The 23,827-nt window shown below is 47.6% G+C and overlaps 1 long non-coding RNA gene and 1 pseudogene across 1 annotated transcript; both read right to left on the bottom strand.

Annotated features, from left to right (window-relative positions):
* Nucleotides 1-3,961: 3,961 nt before the first annotated feature.
* Nucleotides 3,962-6,647, bottom strand: LOC109686773 (large ribosomal subunit protein uL11-like; annotated as a pseudogene).
* A 2,403-nt stretch (nt 6,648-9,050) lies between these two features.
* Nucleotides 9,051-20,148, bottom strand: LOC141415810 (uncharacterized). The gene is made up of 3 exons (XR_012440769.1): nt 19,896-20,148; nt 18,335-18,390; nt 9,051-9,268 (listed from the first exon to the last, which is right to left on the bottom strand). It is a non-coding gene; the product is annotated as an uncharacterized lncRNA (long non-coding RNA).
* Nucleotides 20,149-23,827: the final 3,679 nt, after the last annotated feature.

Below are 23,827 nucleotides of genomic sequence, written 5' to 3'. Positions count from 1 at the left end.
TCTACTAGCACCTTAGTTTCCCCATCTGTAAAATGGGAATAATAATTTTATCTGATTATTAGGGCTGTTGGGAGAGTTAATGGATAGATGTAGGCATTTAGAATGGGTGCCTGACATATAGAAAGTGCCAGATCAGTTCTAATATTGGTATTAAGTCCTAGTAGTTAGACGAGGGTCCCTGAGGTTCCACTGAGGCAGGAGCTGACGGTTTTCTGCCCAGCACCCTCCTGCATGGGATTGCTTAGCGTGTGTCAAGCAGTCTTTATGTAATGGTTTGTTGTCATGTCCCACAGCTGTGGGCAGTAACTCTGGTGACAGTGACCACAAGCCCCTCCAAAGGTGGTGGCTGCTGCATCCCTGTTCACATTTTTCTGCCCCAGCAGCCTGTTCTGGGTGGATTGTTCCACCACTGTTCTTGTTGACAACAGCCTGGTCTTCCCCCACACAACCCCTCCCTGTTGGGCAGGTGTTGGACAAGAGCACTCACCAGAGATGTGTATGGCACAGAACCTGGTGGGGAACCACTCCATGGGAGGTGGCTTGGACTGAGCTGGCTTTCTATGCTTGGACCCTTTAGGACAGCTGCTATATGGGGCTACCATATTGTCTGGAGGTTTCACTACCTCATCAGAATTGTTCTGTTTGCAGAGTGTAGTGGACAGCCTTTGGGAAACCACACAGCCCACACCTGCCCTTCTTTAAGAATTCCTTACAAGACATCTTGGCACACTTGACTTTACCCCAGTGGCTGACTGGGTACCACCTGACCCAAGATGGGCCAATCAGATTCTTCCCTGGGAATTTGGCTGAGGGCAAGTCTTGTTGGCACACTAACAGCCCACTAGTGGTACCCACATGCCCAGGAAGCAGAGAAGGAAATAGATGTCTCATCCTTGGCACTAAGAATAGAGGGTCCTCTGGTTTTCCAGCTCTCTGTTTCAGTTCCTGGGGAGCTGAGCTGACCACCTACTCTTGGTTTCCACCAGGTGCCCCTTTCTCTACATAATAAATTCCCCACCACTCACAGCTAAGCATGAATGGCTCCCTCTCCCTTGCAAAGCTGGTTCATGCATCACAGCGCCATGCCAGTCTGGCCTCTGCAGAGGAAAGGCGCCAGCTCCTGCTACAGCCAGGGTCAGCACCGGTGGCTGATTTACTGATGCCATGAGGGTGACCCTGACCTTCCGGGAAGCATCTGCGTAGCTGCTCACATCACGGCTCTCGGAGCCACTGAGCGCCTGGGAAGAACCCCACCAGCCAGCACAGGAAGTCCTTAAGTCTGTGTCATCTCCTGCCTCTGGCTGGAGGGGTCCAGCCACCAGAGAGGAGCCTCTGAGAGGTCAGCGAGGGTCAGGCCCTGCTTACAGCACTTGATTTGTTTTCTTCTTGCAAAATGGAAATTGCTGTATTTATTATAAATATAAATGCAGACGTGTGGTTTTTGAAGCAGGAAAGCTTCAAGACAAAAGCCTACTTCCCCTCTAATCCCATCATCCAGAAAATGCACACTATCACTTTTTTCCCCAGAAAGGAAATCAAACTGTACGTATTGTTGGAATCGGATTTGTTTTTAATTGTGCAAAGTACACAGAAGGCACCTTTTCTAAAAAAAAATAATAAAATAGCTTCCTGAGGTATGTAACTGATATGGTATAAACTTCACGTAAAGTATGTAGTCTCAACGTATGTATGCACCCGTGAACTCATCAGCACAAGCAAGATGCAAAACAGGGCCATCAGCACAAAAAGTGTCCTTGTACCAGGTGCCTGTGGCTCACGCCTGCAATCCTAGCTACTCAGGAGGCAGAGTTTAGTAGGATCATGGTTTGAAGCCAACCAGGGCAAATAGTTCAAGAGATCCTAGCTCAAAAAAAAAAAAAAACTGCTGCTGGGCATCTTGGGTCGACATCTTTGATATGTCTGTCTTCCACACTGCCTTGGAGGTGCACTGTTTTCTGCACACTTGTCTTTCCTGTCTGTGGTGTTGATGGGGAGGAAGAACGTGCATTTTGAGCCTTCTGAAACACATGGACAAGTAGCTCCCCTGGAAGCCTGCCTCTGTTCATTACAGCAGCCTACAGGAAACAGTTCCTGCTTCTAATTCAGGCAGAAACCTCCTGAGCGCTCGAGGACTTGCAGGGTTGGAGGAAGTCTTTCAAGTATGACCCCTTGACATTTGGCAGGAAGCCAGAAATACAGGCGACTCGGCCACAGGACTCACTTGGAGTGGCTTTGGAAAATCATTCGAGGGCTGGAGGGAGCTGAGGCTGTATCAGAGTTGGAGACAAAGGGGAGGACCTGGGGGTCAGGCCTAGGGGCCTGTGGTTAGCTACAATTAGTCCTCTGTGACTTAGGCTTGGCCACTTGACCTTCCTAACCACAAATTTCCCATATATGGAGTAGGAAAATAATACTGGCCCCCAAGTATGTGACTACCTTTCTAAACCCAAAAGGTGTGGAAGGAGATTTTGTCTCCTTGCAGGTTGTCTTCCTCCTGGTTGCCTGTTGGAAAGAACCTGCCTAGGGTGGCTGCTGAGAGAGGGCATGGCTCCCAGGAGAGGTTGGAGGAGGCATGACCTGCTTCCCCCCAAAGATGTCCACACCCTAATCTTCTGCTCTGTGTGCATACACTAGGCTACACCATGTATTAGCCAGCTTCATGTTACTGCAACAAAATACCTGGGGCAGCTAGCTTATAAAGAGAAGAGGTTATTTAGCACAATTTTGGAGGTTCAACGGCATGGTGCTTGCATCAGCCCAGTTCTGGTGAAGTCAGCAGATGGTGGGAGTACCGTGTATCATTATATCATGGTGGGAGCACTGTGTAGAACAAAATGGTTATGTCTTGAACTGGAAAAGAGAGAGAACAGGCAGGGTCCTACAAGCCCTTCAAGGACATACTTCCCGATGACCTAAGAACCTCCCACTAGGCCCCACCTCCCAAAGGTTCCACCACCTCCCAAGGCCACCACCCTGGAGACAAACCCTTTACAAATGGACCTTTGGAGGACACTGATATTATACCCAAGCCATAGCACATAGCAAATTACCAGATGGAATTAAGGTGACTCATCAACTGACCTTAAAATAGGAAGATTATTCTGGATTGTCTATGTGGTCCCAATATGACCACAAAGATCTTTCAGAGTGGAAGAGGAAGTCAGAGAAAGGGCAGAGAGACCACAGCATCAGGACTCAGCCCTATGTGGTTGGCTTTGAAGAGGAAGGAAGGGGCCAAGAGCCAAGGAATGTGGCAGCCTTTAGAAGACAGACAAGACCAGGCTCCAGTGGCTCACACCTGTAATCCTTGCTACTCAGGAAGCAGAGATCAGGAGGATCAGGTTCAAAGCCAGCCCAGGCAAACAGTTCACTTGAGATCTTAATACAAAAAAAGCCTGGTGGAGTGGATCAAGATGTAAACCCTGAGTTTACAAAAAAAAAAAAAGTGACAAGATAAGAGCTGTGGGTGCAGCTTAGTAGTGGAGTGTGTATTAAGTATGCATGAGGTCCAGCATCAGCACCCTTGGGTGTGGGGGACTTTGTATGATGGGTCTCATTGCATGCTGAATCTTCTCACTGTCCTGTCAGTGGCTCCCCAGTGCTCGTGGTTTAAAGTTCATTGTCCCTGCCATGTTGCCCAAGGCCTGCAGATGTCTCTCCCCTTACCCTCTGCACTCAGCCCCAGAAATGAATGTGACCTGCCTCTCCTGCCTCAGGGCCTTTGCACAAGTCATTCCATCTGCCGGGGAATTCAATCGCCCTTCTCTCCATCCAGTTAGTCTCTATCTTCTACTTTCTGCTCAATGGGCATCTGGTCACACCACCCCGCCCTCTGGCTAAATGAGGTGCCTGTGTACTTGCCCTTCTGAAAATACATACAGATATACCACCTCCCCCACCATGTCATGGGGCCAAGAGGTTGGGATGGTAAATATTTGCTGAATACATAAATAAGGAACTAAATAACTGTTTATTGAAGCAGTAAACAGAGCAAACAGAGCCCAGGGGCTGGTATTGTTCTCATCCTCATTTTCTTCAAAAGCACAAATGGGCTCAGGGAAGATGAGCCCTTTGTCCAAAGTCACCAGGTAAAACTGAAAGACTTCCTGTTGCACACGGCAGGGACAGGGCCTCCAGGGCAGAGGATCACCAGGAATGGGGGTCAAAGCTGGAGGAACTTGGGCCTGTCCGGGAGGCAGGCCAGCTGGGGAAGAGCCTTTGAGAGGATGTGCTGGGCCCAGCTGCGCAGACAAGAGGAAGGAGATCAGAGCTGAGCCCTGTGGCCCAGCCTGGCCCCGCCCCACCCCACCAACTCTGTAACTCTTTCACACGCTCGGTCTGGCCAATGCCGTTATTTAAATGGCTTTTCCCATGGGTCTCATGGGGGTGGACAAAGGTTGGGGCCAGGATCACTGGCCCACTGTGGGGCAGGAGTGTAAAACAGGAGGACCATTTTGGAGGGGATTTGGAAACAGGTTTAAAAACTTTCATAGCATGTCACCTTGACCCCACAGTCTTCTGGGAATTTATCCTACAGAAACACTGGTGTCAGAGGCAAGGGCAGTCACATGGAACGCTGTGGGTATGAGCAAAGAACTGGAAGCCACCTACAGCAGACAGGACGTGATGCTTCAGTGACCTTTGGAAAACCATGCAGTCAGTCAAAGAACAAGCTGATCTGTAGGAAGACATAGGAGGGCGTTCACGGTAGATAAGATATATACATGGTTAAGATAAGGACATTATTGGGCTGGAGGCATAGCTCAAGTGGTAGAGCACCTGTCTAGCAAGCACAAGGCCCTGAGTTCAAACTCCAGTGCCACTTAAAAAAAAAAAAAACCCACTCTATCAGTGATCAATTGTTGATTAATCAGCCACCCCAAAGCTGGCCAGTTCTTCAACTCCATGCCACATCAGCGAGGTCTGATCGTATGGTTCTCAGCCAGGAGCTTGTGGGGGCTGGAACTCCCAAGATGGCCTCACCCTCCATGATCTGTCTGTATTTCCTCGAAGCATGGCTGTTGATCCCAAGAGGATGTGTCAAGACGACCAGCTCAGACCAGGTGCCGATGGCTCACGCCTGTAATCCTAGCTACTCAAAAGGCAGAGATCCATCCCAGGGAAATAGTTTGTGAGACCTTATCTCAAAAAAAAATCACAAGAAAATGGTTGGCAGAGTAGCTCAAGAGGTAAGAGTGCCTGCCTAGCAAGCGTGAGGCCCTGAATTCAAACCCCAGTACCACCAAGAAAAAAAAAAAGACCAGCTCAAAGTGCAAAGTCTTGTCGAGCCTCTGCTTACAACATGCTTACTAATGTCCCACTGGCTAGCGCTGGTCACATGGGCAGGTCCCAATCCAGCACAAGAGGGTCTACACCAGGGTGTGGAAACTTGCAAGGATCAGGTACAACATATGTGCTAAGATAATTTTATTAAGGGTACCATGCATGTTGTTCATAAAAATACCAGGTTCATACATGAATGCATGTGGGCTTATATGCTTACATTACGCATTCACAGAAGTCTGAAAAATGACTAACTTCCACTGTTAAAATGGGTGGGTAAAAGTAGAGGGATCATTCAGATTTTTTTTTTAGAAGCCCATATGATCTTTTATTGTAATTTCTTTTCTTTTTTTTTTTTTTTTTTTTTGGTGTTACTAGGGCTTGAACTGAGGGCCTCACACTTGCTAAGCAGGCACTCTATCACTTGAGCCACTTCACCAGCCCTGTTTTTTTGTGTGGAGTGTTTTTGAGATGGGGTCTTGCAAACTAATTCCCCCTGGCTGGCTTTGAACTGCAATCATCCTGATCTCTCCTCCTGAGTGGCCAGGATTACAGGCGTGAGCCACTGGCTCCTGGCTCTCTTGTATTTCTTAACTAGCAGGGCATTCCACTGCACCACTGTTGCTGTCATTTGTGACATCATGAGGACAACAGCCATGGACATTGTACGGATGGACTGTACAGTGTCCCAGATCTCTTTAATGGTTCCAGAAAGTTCTCTGGCTAAAGATCTGTGCCGTATCTGTCTGGCAATGTTGACAATCTGATCAAAGGTTCTTCCATTTCTTTCTGTTTCTTGGTGGCTCCTTGAGGGCTTTGATGATCAAGGTGGAGGCAGAAGGCATGACCTCAATCTGCAGAAGAGATTCTTGATGTGAATTTGCCCTCCCTTACCTCCAATGACCAATACTGCCCTGTCAGCCCTCAGAGACCAGAGGCTAGGCTTACAGGACATGCTTAAAACACATTCCTAGCCTGGAGGATGTTAAAAGCCCAATGTCACACCAAGTGACAAGGCTGAATTAAACCCATGTCTTTGCCCTAGGCCCACACCACTGACAAGGCCTTCCCACAGACAAACCCAGAGCAAGTAAATACCTGGGCCTGTCTGTTCTGAATGGTCAGTTTCACTGCAGTCCTCAGACCCTTCCAATCACCAGTTGCCTTGGCGATGTCATCACCAACCTTTTTTGGAGACAGACCCAGGGGATCGATCTTGGAGGCCAGGCAGAAGAGGCGCCACCCTCACCATGGGTGTACCTCACCATGGGTGTACCTCATATATATAACTTTGGTCTCGTTGAGGTTGAATTTGGGCGGCATGGTGGAGGCAGCTGGTGTCAGATTAACCCAGATTTGGCCTCCTCCAAGCTGAAAGATGAACGCACTTTCAGTTTCTACTGTGTACCCTTCTTTAGGGTTTGAATATTTAATTTTTTAAAATTCTTTATAGTACTGGGGTTTGAACTCAAGGCTTTGTGCTTGCTAGGCAGGACTCTTCTGCTTGAGTCATACCTCTAGCCTAGGATTTGAATATTTTATGCTTTGTTTTATTGTTTTGCTGGATGGGGGTATATTGTGGCATTTACAAAGGCTCTTACAAATATATCATGCTTGAATTCACCCCTTCCATCATTCTCCTTTATCCCCATCTCCCCCATTTTTTTTTCAGTACTGGGGTTTGAATTCAGGGCCTCATGCTTGCCAGACAGGCGCTCTACTGCTTGAGTTGCTCCACCAGCCTGGGTCTGAATACTTGAAAAGAGATACGTATTTTTGCTGCAATAATATTTTTTAAAAAACAATTCTACTATGAAAGCCCTTGCAGTCAAGCATTGGTGATTCACACCTGTAATTCTAGCTACTTGGGAGGCAGAGATCAGGAGGATCTTGGTTTGAGGCCATCTCCAAAATGGGCCAAATGGACTGGAGGCACGGCTGAAGTGGTAGAGCTCCTGCTTTGCAAGTGCAAAGCGCCAAGTTCAAACCCCAGTCCCACAGGAAAGAAAAAATAAAAATAAAAAGCCCTTGCATATCATTAGATTTAATTTTCAGCACGACTTTTGATAGCACAAAGAATGCTCTGTGTTCTGGCTCTGTCCCATCATGCTGCCATTATAGGCCACGTGCTAAGGAATGGCATTGGAGCCTTTTCAACAAGTCCTAAACTCTTGTCTTGATGCAAGCGCTGAGCGCAGGGAGTGTGAGTTGAAGAATGGGAGCATGTTCATGGTTAATCCCTTCTGCCCAGGGCCCTGCCAGACACGGTACTGAGTGACGGCCCAGCAGTACTTGAGGACTTTGTGCTCCAGTCTCATGCCCCACCGCCATCAGAACCTAGTACCTGATAGGTAGCAGTTACCCCTAAGCGGTGGTCATGGAGGAGACAAGGAAATCATATAATCTTAATCAATATTTAAAGGGCCAGACTCTGACAAGGAGACCAAGGAGAGCCAAAACAGCTAGCCCCCTCCCATCTTTTAGATGCTAAAGTTACAGAACAGGGAGATAAAGAGGAGCTACCTGCTTCTGCTTTCCTCTTTGAGGAGCTTCAAGGATCCTCGGGAGGGTGGAGCAATAATCCCGTCTAGGAAAGGGAAGTTCTGAAGCTCACCTGTTCTCTCTGTGACTTGGGTGGGTTGTGGATGTGACTGGATGTGATTTGGGAGGATGACCCTCCACACCCCCCCATCCCCGTTTTGTCAGCCATCTCAGCCACCCAGACCCATTATCTTTGACTTCCAGCTCTCCAGTATAAAACCAGGAGTTGGGGACCACCATTTTGAGTCTTTGCTCCCATTTCCTGCGAGGGGAACAGGAAATGCTTCTCTCTTTTCTCCCCCCTGCAGTTCCTCTCCTAATAAACTTTACTGTTACTTTTACTAAATCTTTGCGTCTTACTTGAATTCTTCTCCTGCCAGATGCAAGAACCAGCTAATTTTCAGGGTCATTTTTCCAGTAACAGTACTCACTTCACATAGGACCCAAAAAGGGGCCCACCTGCCATGCTGTCAGGAAGCCCAAACTCCACCACAAGGTGAAAGAGGCCACCCTGCCCAGGCCCCATGTCCCCCTCTGCTCAGAGCAGAATGCAGCCCCGTCATGGTGGTGAGGGTCTGGCCTTGCTCACCTGTTTACCCCTCCTCCTCCTCACTTCCCACCCTCACCCTGACTTCCACATGGATTCACCTGCTTTTAGTTCCTCAAAGGAATTGAACGCCTCCTGGACTCCGAGCCTTTGTACACACTGTCCCTTCTGCTGAAGCAGTCCTGCACCCAACCTCCCCACTCCTCGTCCTGGAGGCCTTCCCTGGTCACCCTGGGTCAGGTCCAGTCATTGGCCACATGTACTCTGCTGGGATTTGCATTCACAACTGCTTGCATTCACTTATTCAAATGTTTACTGAACACTTGCTTGGGTCAGGCACCATAATCAAACACCCATGCAGTGGCTCACATCTATAATCCTAGCTACTCAGGAGGCAGAGATCAGGAAGATCAAGGTTTGAGGCCAGCCTGTGCAAATAGCTCGAGAGACCCTGTCTCAAAAATACCCAATATAAAAAAGGGCTGGTGGAGTGGCTCAAATGGTGGAGCACCTGTCTAGCAAGGGTGAGACCTTGAATTCAAACCCCAGCACCACCAAAAAAAATAACACCCACAAATTACCTCACCCCATATCCATGCCCCTGGCCTTGTTCTCTCTATCTCACAGGGTGTCACCGCTCATGGTGACATCAGTGGACAAAAGCTTTCTCGTTCCTGCTCACAGTTGCCTAGGCTCCTGCCGATCCCTTGCCAGTCCCAGAAGAATGGTTCCTCACCTGCCCAATTGCACTGTTGTTGCTTAAGTCACAGAGAAGAGGCCTTCAAAGGTCCCCAGTTCTTGGTACTCAAAGCTTCCTGTAATCTTCTCCCCTCCAGAGTGGAGTGATTACTTCCAATGAACAGAATACAGGAAAAGTCACAGCGTGGCTGGGACTGCCTGGAAGCAGAGACACCCTAGTGACAATAAGTAGACCCAGCACCCACATTTTGGTTTCTAAGCACCATTCTCTAATGAAAGGAATCAAGGCTCCTTAGAGAAATAGCTGATTTTGCGGGGGGCAGTACTGGGATTTGAACTCAGAGCCTTTTTCTTCCTAAGCAGATGTTTGACCACTTCAGCCACACCTCCAGCCGAAAATGGCTGATGCGAAGGCCAAGATGGGGACGATACAAGACGAGCCTGGAGCGTCTTGAAGTTTGGGGAAGCAAGGAAGTGCTCAAAGAACAAAGGACAGCAGCATATCCAAGGGACCAGGAGCCAACCTGACATTGGGAGGCAACTCCCAATGGTCAAAGTTAGAATAGTTAGAGCAACGGGATAAAGAATTCTGTGTTGGATTACAACTCATAGTGTAAAGTAAAGGGGTCGCTTGGTGGTGGAGCGTTTGTCTATCATGTGTGAGGCCCTGGGTTCTGTCCCCAGTCCTGCAAAAAACAAAAAAGTGTAAAACATACATAGGGATGGGGCCTGGAGGTGTGGCTCAAGCAGTAGAACGCCTGTCTAGCAAGTGTGAAGCCCAGAGTTCAAACCCCAGTACTGCCCAAAATAAATAAATTAACAAACACAAGTCCACACAATGTAAGTCATGACTGAGGAAACAAATAAGTGGAAAGAAGGGACAGATTATCCTTATAGAAGAATTCTAAATAATTTATGATACTCTCCCAGGAAGGGCAGGTTAGGTCCCCACCCCTCTGGCTTGATTTACCGACTCACTCATAGAAAAGGGGAACACAGGGTGAGGTGTATTCAGTGGTACAGCATCCTGGTTCAATCCCCAGCCCGGAAAAAAAAGAAAACTTTAAAAAGAGAGAAAAATAGTAACTTCACAGTAGAGAAATCTGACAGACAACACCTTGACCAAGTGCTAGCGGTTAATGCCATAGGGACATCACCCAGAGAACCCAGAGAGCATGTGCTCTTGATAGTGTAGTAAGCAGCCATGTCACTCACTCTGTGCCATCCTGTCTCCAGTCTGTCATCCAAGCCAATCATGAGAAAAACAAAGTCAAACACAAATGGAGGGACGCTGTAGAAAATACTCAAAACTCAAGGTTGTGATTTAACAACGACTGAGAAACTGTCACTGACCAGAAGGAATCAAGGGGGCATGGCAAAAAAGCAACGTGGTCATGCAATTGGATCTGAGAACAACAAAAAAAAATGTCCTCCGTATAAAAACAAGTGAGGTGTGAATAAAAACTGCAATTTGGTTGGTCATGCCACAGCAGTGTCTCTGGACAAATGGTCTGGAGTAGATAAAGATGATGACAGTAGGGAAGTGATGGAGGACAAGTGGAACTCAGCATTGTCTTTGCAATTTATACATAAATCTGACAATATTCCAAAAACAAATGGTTGTTAGGACTGGGGTTATTAAAGACCCACTGGTAGAACTGGATTTAGCATGTGTGAGGCCCTGTGTTCAGTCCCACATGCACACCTGCAAAAATAAGTGTATTAAGAAAAGAAAGGGATGGATGTCACTTCTGAGATTAGATTGTTAAGACTGGCTTGTCTTCGTGATTTGCTTGCTGGCTCTGATGAAGCCACCTGCCAGGTTATATGAGCTGTCCTACGGAGGGGCCCATATGGCAAAGAAATGAGGGAGGCTTTGGCCACCAGTCAAAGGAACTAAATCCTGTAGTCCACAGGGCTGTCAGGAACAGAATCCTGCCATCAGGTGAGGAAGTGTGAAAGCAAATCCATCCGTGTGCCTTGAGATGGCTCCAGCCACTGTGGAGTCTATTTATTTATTTATTTATTTATTTATTTATTTATTTATTTATTTATTTTTATGGTACTGGCATTTGCACTCAGGGCCTCCTGCTTGCTAGGCAGGCACTCCACCACTTGAGCCAAGTCTCCAGTCCACCCTGTGGATTCCTTCACTGTGATTTGGTGAGAGACCTTGAGTAAAAGGGTTTGGCTCAGCTGCACCTGGCTGGATTCCTGATCCATGGTAGCTGTGAGATACGTTTGTTGCTTTTTTTTTTTTTTTTTTTTTTTTTGCAGTACTGGGGTTTGAACTCAGGGCCTACACCTCGAGCTACTTTGCCAGCCCATTTTTTGTGAAGAATGTTTTCAAGATAGGGTCTCTTGAACTATTTTCCCAGGCTGGTTTTGAACTGCCATTCTTCTGACCTCTGCCTCTTTAGTAGAGGAGGGAAAAGACTTGGTCCATTTGGGGGTTTGCACATGGTTCTGTCCCCAGCACAGAGCCTGGGACACAGTAGGGACGTCAATGAACGCTTGTTCTAATGAAGGAATGACGATGTGGAAGGATTGGAACCCTGGCTTCGGAGGTAGACAGATCTGCTCGCTCCCTTCCCAGCCTTTCCTCAAGCAGCCACGTGACTCTGGGTGAGTGATGTTGCCTCTGAGTCTCAGTTTCCCCATCTGGGGCCTCCTGAAAGAGAAGCAGGACAGGCCCTCTGCACCATGCCTGGTTTGCCATGGGGGACAGCAGCACCTCAGGGGGTCACATGCAGGTGCACAGGGTGGCTTACAAACCCTGCCTGGTGCTCTTGGACCAAAGTGCATCCTCCAGCCCCTCCCAGGTGATGGCCCCACCATGGTAGGGGATGCAGGAGGGTGGCACCAGGTCAGAAGGTTGTGTCCCTGGCTGCACTGGACAGGCTGGACTTCCCTCTGAGAGTTAAGAGGCTTCTAGAATGTGCCGCCTCAGCATTTCCTTCCTCTAGGTGGCTGCTGGCTCTGCTCTGGGGACAGCAAAGAGGGCCTGGCTCTAAGATACCTATGGCAGAGCTGTGGGTTAGGAGAGTGACAAAGACACTGAGTCAACCTGGGGGCCTATGGAGCAAGTTGTCCTAGGGTCATTAAGTGGGAGCTGTTGACAGAAGAGACTGAGTCCTCACAAAATGGGAATGAGCAGAAGTGACTGAGCATTATTCCAGACCTGAGCCATGATAAACCTCACCATGGGGAAAGCCACTTTCAAAGACAGCCTGGACTCCTGAAGGGCTTCCTGGAGGACGTGCTGTCTGCAGCCCCTTGCTACTGCCCACTGAACTTCACACTAAGGGAGTTAAACTTCTCTGTTACATACTGAGCTCAAAGGCTGAAGATGTGGCTCCAGTGGCAGAGCACCTGTCTAGTAAGTGTGAAGCCTGGAGTTCAAATCCCAGTACCACCAAAATATACTGAGCTCAAGGGCTCTTGGGTACTAAAGCCAGCTTAGTATGTTTTTCTACCAGAATCATCCTAGAAAAATCTTTTAAAAATTGCCATATTCCTCCACCAGTTTATTAACCAAAGGACAGGAGGTTTAGCTCAAGTGGTAGAGCACCTGCTTTGATAGCATGAAGCTCTGAATTCAAATTCCAGTTTTACCCCACCCCCCCAAAAAAACAAACAGCTGCACATATCAGTCTGCAATATTTCCTGGTTTTTTCTTTTTCTTTTTTTTTTTTTTTTAGACTTTCCAATACCTTATTATTTAAAGAACAAAACAAAACTGACTTAGCCAGGGACCAGTGGCTCACATCTGTAATTCTAGCTACTCAGGAGGCAGAAATCAGGAGGATCACATTTTGAAGTCAGCTTCTTACAAATAGTTCCTGAAATCCTATCTCAAAAAAAACATTACAAAAAAAAGGTTGTCAGAATGGCTCAAGTGGCAGGGCACTTGCCTAGTAGGCATGAGACCCTTAGTTCAAATCCCAGTACTGAAGAAAAATTACCAATGAGTACTCACATTTCCACTGCCTAAAATTTTTTTTGGCAGTACTGGAGTTTGAATTTAGAGACTTGTGCTGTGCTCTTCCACTTGAACCACACCCCCAGCCCTTTTTGCTTTCGTTATTTTTTTTTTTGATAGGGTCTCATGTTTTTGATTCTCGTGTAGCTGGGATGACAGGTGTGCATCAAGACACCAGCTTATTGGTTGAGATGAGGTCTTGCCCTTTTGCACAAGCTGGCCTTCACCTCCAGAGTACCTGGGATTAGAGATGTGAGCTACCATGCCTAGCCACTGCCTAGATTTCACCATTAATGTTTTACTGTCTGGTTTTTAGATATGGTGTCTCACTCCATTCCCAGGCTGGCCTCAGGCTCCTGGGCACAAGTGGTCCTCCTGCCTCAGCCAGCGGAGTCACTGGGACTACAGGTCTGAGCCATGGCACCTGACTATTGTACTTTGTCTTTAACACACATCTACTCAGTTATAGTCCTCATCCTGCAATGTGACACACTCCAAAGTCAACCACAGGCAGCAGTACATGTAAAGCTAGCAATGTTTTGTTTACAGTTATTTTTCTCTTGACATAAAACCTACATACAAAGAAATGCATCAGTCTTGAGTGTGTGCTCATTGGGTTTGGGGTGAATGCAAACGTCTATGTAGAACTAGATAGTGCCAATTTCCTTGGCAGTCCTTACCTTTCTCTTCTGCAAGAGTTCAGTAAATGGGATCAAACATTGTGCACTGTTCCTCCTCCTCCTCCTCCTCCTCCTCCTCTTCTCCTTCTTCTTTCATACTGTCTCAGGGACAGGAATGTGACAGCCACTTCACGGGCTGGTCCACTCAGGCTGTGGCGCCATTGTGTCCTCTGATGGGGCTGGAATCTGCTCCCAGGCTCACTCCCCTTTATTACTCCAAGCCTCGGTTCTTTGCAGTCTGCGTGTCCCCATGAAGTGACAGCTGCTTCTCCCCCCAGTGAAGTACTAAGAAGGACCTAACCTCAGACGTGACAGACCACAGTGGCAGGCCACTTCACCGCTGCCATGCTGTAGTGTGAAGGGCTTATAAATCCAGAATCATAAACGCTGTTAGGAGGCTGGCTCCTGCAGGGGCCTTCCAATAGGGCCTGGAGGCCCCCTCTACCTCGCTCGTTCCCTTTGCACACCTGGGGATGGCAGGGTTTCTGTTAGGGAAACTGCTGGACAGTGTGGCAGTGTCACCTGCTGCCTCTTCCCCATGCTCCAGTGACACAGGTACACCATTGTGCATGAGGTGGTGAGGACGGAGTCACGGGACCCTCCAGGATTCACAGAACCCTCAGGGGCAGTTCAGCACTGGGATTTGAACTCAAGGCCTCCCACTTGCGAGGCAGTCGCTCTCCCACGTAAGCCACGCCCCCACATGTAAGCCACGCCCCCAGCCCTTCTGCTTTTGGTTTGTTTTCAGATAGGGTCTCTTGTTTTTGGCCCAAGCTGACCTTGAAACATGATCCTCCTACGTCCACCTCACAAGTAGCTGGGATTAAAGATATGCAACACCATGCTCTGCCTACACTGGCTTTTTTAAGAGCCGTGAAGTACAGTGATATGAACCTCACACCTAGACCTGCTTCAGGTGAGTGAAAGGTGGGATAGGGCCACCATCCCCATCCCCACCTCACAGATGAGGAAATTGAGGCTCAGAGGGCCTGCACAACTGGTCAGTGACGGAACCGGAAGTCACAGCTGTGTCCCTTAACTCCCAGACCCTCCTCCCAGATTCCCACCAGGCCCTGGACAGACGTGGGATGTGTGTCAGCTCCCCAGTCCCCACAATAACCTTGAGAGATGCTTCCTTCTTCCTCCCATTCGATAGTAGAGGAAAGCCAGGCACCGAGGTGGGAGCCATGGAGGGCTGCAGACACCCGGGCCTTTGACTGACGTGGTCACGTTCAGCCTGGGGGTGGCTGGGGGCTCTGTGGCAGGGACAGAGGAGAGAGGAAGGAAAGAGGAGGTGGCGCCTCTCATGAGAGATCAGCTTCTGATGTCTGTACTCACAAATTCGTATCTTTGAGACAGAACCAAAAACAGGATGTAGGTTTCCTTTTAAGGGGCTGGTGTCCCAAATTGATGCCACCAGACACACATGAGCGTCCTGGGAGAGGCAATGGGGCTAACTGGTTAGTGCACAGGCTCTGAAGTCGCACAGGCACCTGGCTGTGTGACTGTGAATGTATGACTTGACCTCTCTGGGTCTCTGAATAGAACCTTTGAAGGCTGGTGAGATGGCACTCTGCAAATGGTGACAAGTGCTCTTTGCATTGTTGGAAGTGGGCACAATTCGTTCCAAAAGGGGAGACAGAGCCCACGGAGTGGCTTGTTCCCATCATAAGGTCCAGTATGTATGTCACTACCCTCATCCCAGCCATCCCAAACTAAGCCACCATTAAGTACGAGCAGTGAGCCTGTTGTGCAAACACAGCTTCTAGACCGGCCCTGTCCTTGCCACATGTCCCTTTACACGGTAGCCTCTTACTGGTGGCCCCACCCTGCTTCCGTGGAAGGGTCTGGGGATGCCCCGGCCTGATGCCAGACTGGCTTGGCTGCTGGGCCAGGTTTCACAGCTGCATCATGTGACAGAGTTTAGCTGAGCCTTTACCGGGCCCCAGCTGCTTCCCATGACAGCAGAGGCAAGGGCCCTGCCCTGTGCCCCAGGGCCACCCCTCCTATAAGTGTCACCTGCATTCAGGAGCCACAACCAAAGCTCTCGGTGGCGTCCTGAGCACCAGAATGACAGTAGGAAGGGGGAGTCCAGGCCCAAGGATAGGAAACTGGCAGGCCTCTCCATGGTGTCACCCAAACCACTGCTGCTTCTCTCTTACAAGAGGTCTTTCAAAACTTGTCAAAACACAAGACTCAAGCTTAGCAGTCAGACACTCCTCTGGGTTTTGATTCCTTTCTATCACTTGCTGGCTGGGTGACATTCAGAAAGTTACTTAACCTCTCTGAATCCATTTTGTCCCATCAAGTTTGACATATAATCAGGAATGTTTAGTAAACTAAATGGGGACATTTATGGTGCTTATTCCAGAGTAGGGCTCAATACACATTAACTGGCCCCATTCGTTCGTTTTTCCTTTAAAAATAATTTCTGTTTCATCAAATCAATACCACTTCAATGCACCTAAGACATCTCAGGCGCCATCAAGCAAACACACTGCAGTGGTAGCTGTCAGGTGCTCTGTGGGTGGCAGACGGACATCTGATGTGACGTCGACGTTAATGGTGAGGAAGTGGAGCTCTGGGAACGATGAAATGTGGTGTGTGCAGAGAGAGCAAAATAAACCTGTACTAAAGGCAGATAACATGCTGCGGTTTCCTGTCTGCCTCCGGACTCCCCACCCTGCCTCCCAGCCCCAGCCACTTTCCGTACTTTGAGCTGTTCTTCCTAAAGCTGACACGTCTCGTTTTTTTAAGTCATAAGCTGGGACTGCCCTCTCTTGTCTGCCTCTCTACCCTGTGCTGTCTTCGAACTCTCCCCTCTCCATCCCCATCTCCTCTCCTCCCTGTCCTCTGTGGAAGTAATGAAGCAATTTGGGGTTGAAGCACAAATCCCATTTCAGATCTGTACACTTCTTTTATCTTTTCTTTTCTTTCAGCAAACAGTTGATTGTGTTGTCCAGGCTGGTCCCTAACTTGTGATCCTTTTGCTTCAGCCTCCCGAGTGCTGGGATTACAGGCACCACCACTCCCGATAGTTCATCCCTTTCAGGTGTTGAGCAGTGTTCCGTATTGTGGTGTGAATGGACCACGATGTTCGTGACCTTTCCGGGGAGGAGATTTGGGTTGTTTTTGCCTACTATGAATAAAGCTGCTATGTGGCAGGGTGTAGTGGTGAGTTTGAACCCAGTCTAGGCTACAAAGCAAGACCCTGCCTCAAAAAAAAGAGAAAAGCCTTTATGAATATTCCTGAGCAAGGCCTGAATGACACATTCACTTTCGTTCCTTTGGGGTAAATCCCTAGGAGGAGTTTGCTGGCTCTGTGACAAATGAAGGTTTTACTTTACAGGAAGTGCAAATTTGTTTGGCAGGAATTTTCCATTTTACATCCCTGTGCCAACACAGAGTTCCGGGTGCTCCACGCCCTTGCCAACACTTGGAGCTATCACCTCTGAAATTGTAGCTATTCTAGTATAGTGGTATGTCCTTATGCTTTAATGTGTCTTTCCCTTATGACTAATGACATTAGGTGTCTTTTTATTTTCATGCTTCTTGGCTGTTCATATAGCTTCTTTGTGAAGTAACTGGTAAAATATTTTGCCTCTTTTTAACTTGAGCTGTTTATTTTACTGAGTTGGAGAAGTCATATATTCTAGATAGAAGGGCTTTGTCAGAGATGGATATCACAAATATTTTTCTTCTGGTCTGTAATTTGCCTATTCTAGTCTTTAACAGTGGCTTATTTTTTTGTTTTGTTTTGTTTTTGTTTTTCTGGTGGTACTCATGTTCAAACTCAGGGCCTCATCCTTGCTAGACAGGCACTCTTACCACTTGAGCCACTCTGCCAGCCCTTTTTTTTTCTTTTGATGATGGGTTTTTTCAAAATAGGGTCTTAGGAACTATTTGCCCCAGGCTGGCTTTGAACCATGACCCTCCTGATCTCTGCCTGGCTTCAAAGGCTTCTTCTAAAAACAAAAAACAGCTGGGTACTGGTGGCAGAGATCAGGAGGCAGAGATCAGGAAGATCAAGGTATAAAATTAGCCCAGGCAAATAGGTCCTAAGAATCTATCTTGAAAAAACCATCACAAAAAATGGCTGGTGGAATAGCTCAAGGTGTGAGCTCTAAGTTCAAACCCCAGTACTGAAAACAAAAACAAAAACAAAAACAAAAACCAACTCTGTACTGAGCCAGGGTCAAATGGCTCACACCTGTAATCCTAGTTAGTTGAGAGGCTGAGATCAAGAGGATCAAGATTTGAGACTAGCACAGGCAAATAGTTGATAAGATCTCCATCTCCAAAATAATCAGAGCAAAATTGACTAGAGGTGTGGCTCAAGCAGTTAGAGCACAGAGCCCTGAGCTCAAAACCCATCCCATAAAAACAAACAAACTGGTTAGAAGGATTAGGGAGCTCTAGTTTTCATTCCAACCACTCACAGTTGTTCAACCTTGGGAACATCATTTAATCTTTTGGAGCCTCAGTTTCCCTAATCTCAAAGGTGGAAAGCAAGGGCAGACAAGGAGCCAGCTGGTAGAATAGGCCACCTTCTTTCCCTGGGCAGGAGGAAGAGGCTGGACACCACTGAGACCTCTCACCTACCTGGAAAACTCAGCACTGGTCCAGGGCTGCGCCTGATTGTGGTTTTCTAGCGCCACCTGCAGGATATATTGAGAATGACATACCGCGAGGCTTCTGCCACCTGTTTCTAGAAACCTGGGAACTGACTGGGAAAGTGTCCATGTGCACAGTGCCTCTTGTATACTCAGTATACCCAGCCGATCTGTGTCCTTCAGGGGTCTCTCCCTAGATCCATACCACAACCCTTCAAGGCAAGAACTTAAGTGCAGTATTGAATCAAATCTAACACGTTTTCATTGGAAAGATGCATCATTCATTTTTAGGCCAGTAAAAAAGAAATGAAAAAAACACTGCTAATTAAAGTCTGATGAGTAATATAGACAGAGTAAATTTTATCAAGATACACTATATGCATATAAATACCACAATGAAACCCCTTTGTACAATTAATTTCTGCTAATAAGAATTGGGGACCATTATCTACAATGACAAGGCTGCACCCTGGAGCAGGAGTAATCATGTCTTGGGAACCAGATCGCTCCCCTCAGAGATGACAGCCATAAAACCTCTCCAGAACCCTGAAGAACAAGGACTGAGACAGTGGTCAACCACACCACACCTGTGACTGGGCCTGGTTCACTATGCATCTAATTCATTGCCTATTTAAAGCTAAAACATGTCTGTACCTAGAAAACGGTTGAAGGTGGGTTGAGGACTTACTTTGCCTCTTCCCAAAGCATACCCAAGCCAGCCATGTAACAAATCTCCTTTCTCTACATTCACCATGACTCTTTATTTGGCATATAGGAGCCAGTGGCCAGACCTGGCACGTGGAAGCTGAGAAGTTTGGGCCTGGAGTCCAAAACTCTGGTTTCAAGGCTTCTCTTCCATTGTCATCACAAGGACCCCACCTGCGTGACTTCATCTAATCCTAATTACCTCCAAACACTATCAAGGTAGGATTTTGGGGGTTAAGTTTCCAACATATGAACTTTTGGTGAATATATTCAAACCACAGCAGCTACTCTGAGGAAGCAGCACATGGGCTGTGAGGAGGAGGAACTAGCTGGGGAGAGAAATGGAGATCAGAGCATATGTAAAGGGTGGGGCTAGAGGGAATAATTTAGGGGCTCCCCTGCACTGATACATGGCCATTGTGCCTGCAGTGGGATGAGTGAGGGGACAAGGGCAGGAGCTGGAGAGGTGGTAAGTGGTGATCCTACAGAGATTTTTCCTGAAGAACAATTGGGTGGAGGGAGAACTGAAGAGCTTCAAATTGAGAAAGTGAGGTACAACAATAACAGGCCAGGACTGCCAAGTCACAGAAAGCAATGGTGCTAGGAATGGGACTCAGATCTAATTGATTCCACTGGCAGTGCTTTCAATCCCTGCTAGGGGTGGGAGGCAGAGGGGACTGACTCTGATCCCCTCCTGTGCTGTCCCACTGAGGAAATGGGGGTCTAGGAAGGAGAAGGGGCAAAGCAGTGCAGGGTCTAATCTAGAACCCAGGTCTCCAGGCTTCCAGCTCTCCTCTCCCACCTGGGCTCACGCAGCTGTGACCAGGCTTTGGCCAAAGTCCTACCTTTCTGAGCCCTAGGGAAATCATTCGTGCTTGGAGCTCAAAGGGCTGTCTCTTCTCAGGTTGGAGGAAGCTGTGACAGCTTGGACCCAGTTCCCAGTTTGTACAGGTGGTGGCTGGTTACAGCCTGAAACCCTGGGGCCTTCCCATGCCACGCGACTTCAGAGTGGCCTGGCCTCCTGATGCGCTGTGGTAGGTGAGGCCTGCTCTGTAATGTCCTCAGCCCACCCTGCTGGGGACAGGTCGAATTCCAGCTCTGCCGACCTCAGCCAAGCCAGGCCTTCCTCCCGTGCCCGTGCTTGACTGCAAAAGGACTCTGGGCATAAGGACAACCAGCCAAGCGTGCTGCAGCCCCCTCCTCTCAGTGCAACCCCAGGACCAAAGATCCGGGGACAGACAGCTCACTGCTCTCATGTGCTTACTTTTTCAGAAAAAAAAAAAAAAAAAAAACAACCCTAGAACTGAACCCGCTGAGTCAAAAGAAACCACATTTAAAGATGTTTTTATGCACCATCAGCTATAGTCCTCCTGGGATTTTCTAGCAATTTCTACCCCTTCTATAGGTATAAGAAATGCCCCTCCCTGTCACCAGCTATGCTGAATGGCCCTCTATTTTACCTGCCCCACAGGCCAGGCTCTCTCAATATTTTAATGAGTGCAGTTGGTTAAGAGGTCCTCAGACTCAATGCATACTAATATGTTAGGAAAGTGGAAAGGTACCCACAGATTGGGAGAAAATATTTGCAAAAAATATGTCTGTCAGAAGACTTGTATCTAAATATAAAAAGAACTTCCTTCCTTCCTTCCTTCCTTCCTTCCTTCCTTCCTTCCTTCCTTCCTTCCTTCCCTCCCTCTCTCTCTCTCTCTCTCTCTCTCAGCTGTCCTCAAACTCACAATCTACTGCATGCCAGGATTACAGGTGTGCACCACCAAGACTGGTTTAAAAAGAATTCTTAACACTTAATAAGAAGACAATTTAAGTAGAATAGACACTTATCAAAGGAGATACCTGAGTGACAAAATGGTCCACACATTTAGTCTTTGTGAAATGCAAATTAAAAGCACAAAGAGTTAGCACTGTAGTCCTACTAGAAATGGTCAAAATTTTTGCTGAGAGAGAAAGGGCCAGTCCTTCTCAGGTTCCAAGAAGCTGAGACAGTCTGAGCCTGGTTCCCAGCTTATACAGGTGGAGGCTGGTTAGAGCCTGAATCCGGGGCCTCCCACACCCCACAGGCTCAGAGTGGACCTGGCCTCCTGATGGGATAGATGAGGCCTGTACTGCACTGTCCTCCACCCACGCTGCCTGCTCATCCCTGTCCAAATGTTGGCAGCCATGTGGAGCTCCTGGGACTCTCGAACACTATTGGCAAGGATATAAACGGGTCTGACTCCTCTGGGAACACTGGCAGTTACTTTTATTTTTATTATTTTTTTTTGATGGTACTGGGGCTCGAACTCAAGGCCTCACAATTGCTAAGGCAGGTGCTCTACCACTTGAGCCATTCCACCAGCCCTTTTTTTATTTTTTTGTGATGGGTTTTTTTTTTTTTTGAGATAGGGTCTTGAGAACTGTTTGCCCAGGCTGGCCTCGAACCACAATCCTCTTGATTTCTGCCTTCTGAGTAGCTAGGATTACAGGTGTGAGCCATGGGCACCTGTTGCAGTTATTTTAAGTTGAGGGTATGCCAGCCCATATGGTCCAGCCACTCCACTGGTAGGTATTTATTCAAGAGTAATGACAGCCTGTGTCCCTACTAAGACAAGGGTTTAGAGCAGCTTCATTTGTGACAGCTTAATGTTGGAAACAACCAGCCCTCAATACCTGATTGAATAAACTGGGCTATATCCTGTTCATCTCTAAGAGTACAAACTATGATACTCACAATAATAGGAATGCATCTCAAAATGATTAGGCTGGTTGGTGGTGTGGTGGTGTGGCTCAAGTGGTAGAGTAACCTGCCTAGCAAGACTGAAGCCCTGAGTTCAGACCCCAGTACCACCAAAAAAAGAAAAAGAATACGTGCTGTGTGATTTCATGTATGTAAAATTCTGGAAAATGCAAACTACTGTATAAAGCAGACGAGTGGTAGCTTAGGGAGGGTTGGGGAAGGAGGCATGACTACAAAACAACACCAAGAACTTGAACTTAGGTTTGTAGAGATTTTCATGACAATTCTCCTTGTCTTAATTGTGATAATGACTTCACAGCTATACATCCCCATTAAATTGCTAAATATGTGGAGTTTATTATTTATCAATTATACTTTCATAAAATAGTTTTAAAAAATTCAGATAATTAGGTTCCACCAGACCTATTCAATGACCCCAGCTCCTATGTGTGGGGCAGGGAATCTGCATGTTAAAGTTTCCCAGACATTTCAATGTACCCCAAAGTTTCAATGTACCTCAAAGTTTGAGAAGCACTGGTGTAGCAAACCCCTTATGCCCCCCCAGACCTATATCACCAAGATGCCTCCTCATGGAAGGAGATGTTTGGACAGGGATTCATCTGGGAGGACCTGTTACCTATGGGGGAGGAAGTCATAAAATACCACACTGGTCATTTTCTAGGTAAGAACATGGACACTTTGAGAAATAAACTACATCTTAGACCATGGTTGGTTCCAACTAACAGAAGTCATCCAAGTTAGTTACCACAAAAAAGCATAAGAGGTCAGGAAAATACAGAGGTCTTGCAGGCATTGGGACAGGGGACTTGAGGGTCAGAGGCCAGGCCTGGGACCTTCATGGAACCAGGTCACCTGGGATTGTGTTAGCCCTGTCTCTCCCCAGTTGTACAGCATGTGCCTGGCACTGGAAAACCCCAGGTTCATCCCCAGCACAGCAAAACAAAACAAAAACCCTAGGGCAAATTCTCATTGGTCCATGTGGGTCATGTGCTCATCCCTTAGCCAATCACTGTGGACAGAAGATGTGTTGTCACACCAGGCTTGTTTTGCCCACTGCCCAGTGTGAAAATCCCTGGAGCAAATTTTGCAAAAGATAAGGAATTTTTATTCACCAGTTAGCTGCTCCTTGGAGCAGCCTTTCCTGCTTGTTGGTGTATCAGGTACAAGAAGATCCAAACAGCCACAGACACTGAGCAGGCCTCTGGATCCAATTCCAAATTTCAGGGAAAGAACCACTGACCTAATTTGGACCAGGTCTCCTCCACCAATCAGCTGTGACCAGAGGAGCAGAATCATGCAGTTCAAACATGGAGGGGAGGGTAGGAAGGAGGAGGAAGAGCATGAGCAAGTGTCAGAGTGGCATATCACCAGGACCTCAGGGAACTTAGTTAAACTTCAACCCCCACCACTACCACATCCCCATCAGTTCCTGGTTCTGAAATGTGCACCAGCAACCTAGTTGGCCCTAAAGCAAGTGCTCCCGGGGTTAGAATTTTTTTTTTTTCCCACTGTACTGGGTATTGAATTCAGGGTTTTGATCTTGCTAGTCAAGCAACCCTACCACTTGAGCTATGCACCCAGCCCTATTTATAACTTTCAGCTAGTCTAGGCAAACAACTCAATGGTATTTTATCCTGAAATCTGAATCACAAACCCTTAGGGTGAGAAAAAGCATTAAGATTCTTTCTTTTGCTGACCAACACCTGCTTTGATTTTGTTTTGTTTTTGTTTTTGTTTTTTTGTGACACTGTCTCCCTATGTTGCCCAGGCTGGCCTTGAACTCCTGGGCTCTAACAATTCTGCCTTAGCCTCCCAAGTACCTGGGACTACAGGCTCAGCTTTGCAGACACTTGCTTTAAATGACAATTGGCAGGTGCTGTAGCTGGTAAAACCAGGATGGCAGCCAGACAGATGGCTCCTGCCTGTAATCCTAGCTACTTAGGAGGCAGAGATCAGGAGGATTGTGGTTCAAAGCCAGCCAGCCAGGGCAAATGGTTTGCAAGACTATATCTCAAAATACCCATC

This window comes from Castor canadensis, chromosome 13, assembly GCF_047511655.1.
Source record: "Castor canadensis chromosome 13, mCasCan1.hap1v2, whole genome shotgun sequence".
In the NCBI taxonomy this organism is placed as follows: Eukaryota; Metazoa; Chordata; class Mammalia; order Rodentia; family Castoridae; genus Castor; species Castor canadensis.
The sequence above is the reverse complement of the archived record's forward strand: the minus strand, read 5'-3'. Positions and strand labels throughout refer to the sequence as shown.